The sequence below is a fragment of the Protopterus annectens genome, chromosome 4.part0, assembly GCF_019279795.1.
Source record: "Protopterus annectens isolate FY-2018-M chromosome 4.part0, PAN1.0, whole genome shotgun sequence".
NCBI classification, from domain to species: Eukaryota; Metazoa; Chordata; order Ceratodontiformes; family Protopteridae; genus Protopterus; species Protopterus annectens.
The window spans coordinates 1,014,774,927-1,014,780,926 of NC_056733.1; positions in this window are offsets into that span (position 1 = coordinate 1,014,774,927).

Below are 6,000 nucleotides of genomic sequence, written 5' to 3' on the forward strand. Positions count from 1 at the left end.
TTATCTCTATGTAGGTCCCTCTGGGGTGACATCAAGGCAGTGGACTGATGCTGGTGAGAGTGTGTTCTACATTTATTATTGTAAATAAAAAGTGCATGTCATAGTTAAGGTGTAGGCCATGTACACATGTAACACACCTACCCATAATGCATGCTATGCATGTTTGGTGTAAGAGCATGCACATCTCACTTATGTGATTTGCTGCCTCAAACACACGCAATACCCAGACCATCTCAAACAAATGAGGCTAGACTGTAGTGACCATTGGATAGGCACAGTTGATACTCAACATGCACATAACATACACATCTATGTCATACACAGAGAATTTTAACATGCTGCACATAAAGGATTCCCAAACCCACTGTAAAGACACACTCCAGTATCCAAAATCTCATCCACACATTACACATAATATACCTGAGAGGTAGCGGCCTATCCTGGGGCATTTAAACACTCTGCAACACACTACACATTCATGTCAGGGGATGCTCCTTATTGGCCTCCATACAAACTCACATAACAACTGGTTGTGAAATGATGAATTTAGCCAAGGTAGTACATTTCCGGCACAGCATGATTAGTGCTGGTTTGTGAAACATTTGTAGCCTTGAGTGACCACCTGATGCTTCATGATGATGGCCTATGGTACTATACCCCATCCAGTTATTGTAACCACAGTACTACACATAGCTGTCATTGCTACACACCATAATGATGCATGTGTGCACACATATGCACCTCTAAACAGTATGCATACCAATCACCATTTGCACAACTAACACATATGTCTTGCGATGCTATTGAGTGGCTAGGTCATATGACACATATTGGGTATGTGTAGTGTTTAACTATGGAATTGTGTTTTAGCATGCCATGTCATGTATGAGACTGGCATGTTCACAATATGATCTACACTCACCATAAGTACCATACATTGGGTATGTGGCCGAATGTTATTCCATCAATTATCCATGCACCACTGATGATGTTGTGTGAATACTCATAATGCATGTGCTAAAAAATGTGTCCACAATTATTTGCTAAGGACACAGAAGCTGTAATCATCATTGGATACCTATCTGACACACAGATACACATCCAGCATTGGTATGTACACCTGTGAGTTATGGTGCACAGTACATCACAGGGTTACAAATACCTGCACAACAATGTTGTTTCCATGTATGCATTGTGTTCCAGGGGGAGGGCCATCACCTAATAACAAAACACATGCATCAAAGCCATGTATACTGTTAGTAACAAGGACTGACTACACTTGCACTGCATGCTGTTGAGCAACACATGTCCTGCATGCTGACATGAGTGATATGACTGTTTTGCTTGTGATACTGTACCCCACCATCACCTACTATTGTGTATGTTCTGTGATTGCTGGTGTTGTGTGTGTCTTCTTTTGGGAGTTGTGTAGTGTGTGTGCATGTGTGCATGTGTGCATGTGCAAATATGCGCATGTGCGCATGTGGTCTGAAGTCATGTTCAGGTCTTAAAGTGTGTTTCCTGTTTTCCTCTCACAGGTGGCTTAGTGGGGCTGGTTCAGTACAGCAGGGAACCTGATGTCACTGAGACAGACAGTGATGATGAAGATAGGTGTGTTGAGGCACAGGCAGGTTTGTCAGGGTCTGTTGTTGGGCCACCAATTGACAGTGCACAAATCTCTGCCCCATCCATGCACACAGTCATACTGCCTGTACATCCATCATCACCATTGCTCTTAGCTGAGGGACAGTGTATGGTTGGAACTGGCCAGGACAGTGTGGTATCTATGGCACATGTATCAGGACACAGCAACCTTAGCCATATGTCTGGATTGGTACCACATAGGCAGATCCCCAGGGGTTCTCATCAGAGCACTGCTGGTCATCATGCCCCTGGCAGATTTGCAACACCTCTTTCTACCACACGCATGTTCGAGGCTGTCATGGAGGCACAGACACGAATGGAGCGGTACACCAGACAGGGGCTAAGGGCACACAGGGCTCATTACACCTCTGTAAATGACAGTATCCATGACCTAGCAGGTGCCATACATAACTACACTGCGGTCATTGATAGACGTTTGGGTGAATCATTGGATGTCCTCCACAATGTCATGTCCATGTGTCAGGACAGTGCTGGACGGTTGAGACATCGACGTGGACATATGCCAGCAGCATCACCAGCTGGAGGAAGCCATGGATGTCCATCATGTCACAGCCACTCCCGTAGTACCAGTACCAGCACCAGCAATGTTGGGGGGGGCTGTCCATAGACCGTCCTAGCAGAACACATGCACGTGGCTCTGGCCAGTCCCAGCAGAGACCTGGATCCAGTGGACATATGTCAACCTCTTCGGATAGTACCCAATCTGGATTAATACCTGATACTGTCTGCAGCAGCCCTGCCAGGCACAGGTTCTGTATCCGTGGCCAGAGACGGTGATCTGTAAAGCCTGCCAGGTACAGTCTGCAGCTGTCTCACAAATTCACGTATATGGCAAACACATGGTGGAACTGTGTGCATGCAGACACACACACATAAACCAGAAACCTAGGGCAAGCACATACCCGTACACATGACATCAACATTGGCCATTAATAGTACTCATGGCCCTCACACGCACACACACACACACACACACACACACACACACACACACACACACACACACACACACACACACACACACACGTCGATTGTATGGCTCAGTATAGGCCTCTGGCAAACCAACAACACACCCTGTGCATATGATGAAACCTGTGCCACCTCCTGTCATCTGTAACATTGATGCAGGAACAGGCTAATATGGTGCTGATGCACAGGGTGACTTTAATAAAGTATAGCATGGTTGGATGTGTAGCATGTTGTCAGCAGTAAAATGTAATGATATCCTTGAAGGTGTAGCTGAGCAGGCATGATGTATTAAAGCTGTAATTAGCAATGTCGTATTGTTTTCACCAGAGTTTATTCCAATTGTGTTTTGTTTGACCATGTGCCACTTGGCTGATATGTGTAGTTGTGTCAGCATGCATTATACAGTGGACATTAAGTGTGGAGTGTGTGCAACACATAGTTTCAGGTGTCCATTTGTGAACATGGTGGAGGTGCACTGTCTGCATGTACATGCATATTGGACACATGGGCAGAGTGACATGCCATGTATTGGCCAGTGTTAACACTCCATAGTTTCTATTGGTGGCCAGTATGCATTGTACTACACACATTTTGGAACTGGAGTACGCATGTGTGTGTATGACATGGGTTGACACTGTGCTGTGGGTGATGCTGTTGTTGCTATCTGTCATTGGTTTGCATTACTAAGGTTAACACTGTCCCAGCTGCATAATCCTTTAGTAATGCACACTGTTCACCTACAGGGTTGCATGGACCATGCTATCACAAACACAAGAAATTCTGACTTATACAGTAAAAGTGCATTAGTCTAATGGACACCTGCCATAGACTAAATATATAATAGAAGTTGTGAAGTTGTACCAAAAAAGAGTTACATACCAAGAAGGGATAACCTCTCTGGTCAGTACCATTGGGAAAATAGAAGCCCTCATTAAACATACAAGGCAAGCTTCAAAATACAAAATGGCAAGGATTCCAAAGACAACACTAAAGCTTTCTTTAGTGTTGTTTATAATCTACAGGGGAAATCTCAGATCGGGTTAATGTAAATGGTCACAAAGTACACTTATCTGACTGACATTGCCAATTTCTTGTCACACAGTTTGAATGCGGATTTCACCACCCTGTCGTTACACAAGTGCCACATTTCCAGACCTGAAGAATGTAATACCTGATGATTCACCGACAGTCTAGTTAAAACATCTCTTTACCAAAGTCCAAACCACAGTGGCAATGGTACTGGACAGTGTCCCTGGCTGTGTCATACACAAGCTGACATATGATGTCACCACTCACCTAAACACTCTGTCCAGATGCAGCCTCTATACAGGTTACATACTTGTGGAATGACGCACGGTAATGGAGTTCGCAGTCCACAAGGGTTGAGCTACAATGTCTTCTTCGTCTTCTCCTTTCAGATTCCCCCATTAGGGGTCACCACAGTAGATCATCTGTTTCCATTTCTTCCTGCCCTCTGCATCTTGCACTGTCACACCATCCACCTGCATGTCCTCTCTCACCACAGCCATAAACCTCATCTTAGGCATTCCTCATTTCCTGTTACCTGGTGGCTTCATCCTTAGCATCTATTTCACAATATACTCTGCATCCCTCCTCAGCACATGTACAAACCAACTTAATCCTTCCTATCTGGCTTGGTATACTAACCTTCAAACCTGGGCTGACCCTCTAATATACTTATTCCTAATCCTGTCCACCCTTGTCACACCCAGTGCAAATGTTAACATAAATTGATTAAGGGTAGAGCTACAACAGATCCTGGAGACTCTCACCCTATAAGCCAGACAAATGTTATCTGGAAGGCTATGGAGCAAAGCATTATGGAACTCATTAACAAGAGACATTATGAACCTGCAAACACTACACCATACCCAATTAGGGTCTCTGAAGGCCAGATCATGGCTCCTACACCTAGTAGACTTCAAGCCAGTTAACAAGGCTATAGGTGAGGGAGGGGAGGTCCACACAGCCAAGCTATAGCTCACAAGCAATTCATACCCATCCCACATTCTGGTATTATACATAACCTCAACAGACTGACAATAAATGATTGTTAGATGATGAAATGACAACTGATGCACAGATGTAGGACACACAGTAACATTTGCAGCCTCCATGTACAATTCTATGCCAGTAACAAGTGGTATTCACCTGCACTTATTCCTGGGACCACTCCTGTTTGGCATATAGCTTTCTTAGGTACAAGCAAACACAGTAGGGATATGTATGCCCACGTTTGATGAAAATGCATACTGTGGGCTATACTTTATTCTCCAGATGATACACACATCCTCCAAAAGGGTATCATAGAGACAGATACCTGGTGTCAAACTCATGCTGTAAAGCTATAAGCCAAAGAAAGCATAGTAATCCACTTTTAGAAAACAAAGTATCCCCAGAGTATCACATAGGTAGTAGCCCTCAAAATGTGGAATAGGTACTAATGTTTACATAGAGGCATGTGTTTAGTTATCTCTCCTTTAATAATCACATTACCAAAGAGTTTTGGAAATCCCACTGTGCAGCACATAAGCAATAAAGGGTTTGCATGCAGATTCACAGAGGTTGTTTCACACCTATAATGATTAGTCATCTTTTCCAGACTTTGCTTGCTTTGGAACTGGATTCAAATATGCCTCAAGCATTAACCCTCACTCACATTCTTCAATAGAAATGGTGATGAGTGGATGTGAAACAGAAGATGTAGCCCAGGGATCACTGCAGTGACTAAGCTTATCATGAGCATACAGAAGTGACCTAAGGTCTGGAAAGCACCAGCACACTCTGGCAAAAATAACAGATGCTTTCATGGAGAAAGCAGAGTACCCACCTATGAAATAATTTAGGTCACATGTATGTATAAGGCTTTGCCCTACAGCTACCTTACATGTGTAATGCACATACAGTTGTCATTGCAACATGTCATACACTAGATAAATCAAAACCCACTCCACATTGACCAATGGTGTCACACACACTCACACAGTCAGCAAGTGCAAGATTCAATCTCCTTCCTAAACTACATTGTCATACTACAGCAGTATACATTTACATGACACACTATACACATTAGTGGGATTGCACATTTCCACAGGTATATTTGTAGGATGGTGGCATCATCAGACTTGACAAAGATGAGTATACCACTTTTAAGGGGTGTGAGTAGTCCCCAAAAAGGTTTCTCTTCCCCAGGGAGACACACACACACAGTTGGCAAGTGCAGGAATCAAACCCCTACCTAACTACATTATGATACTACAGCTGTACATATTTACATGACAAGCTATACAAATTACTGGGATTACATTTTTCCACAGGTATATTTGTAGGATGGTGACATCATCA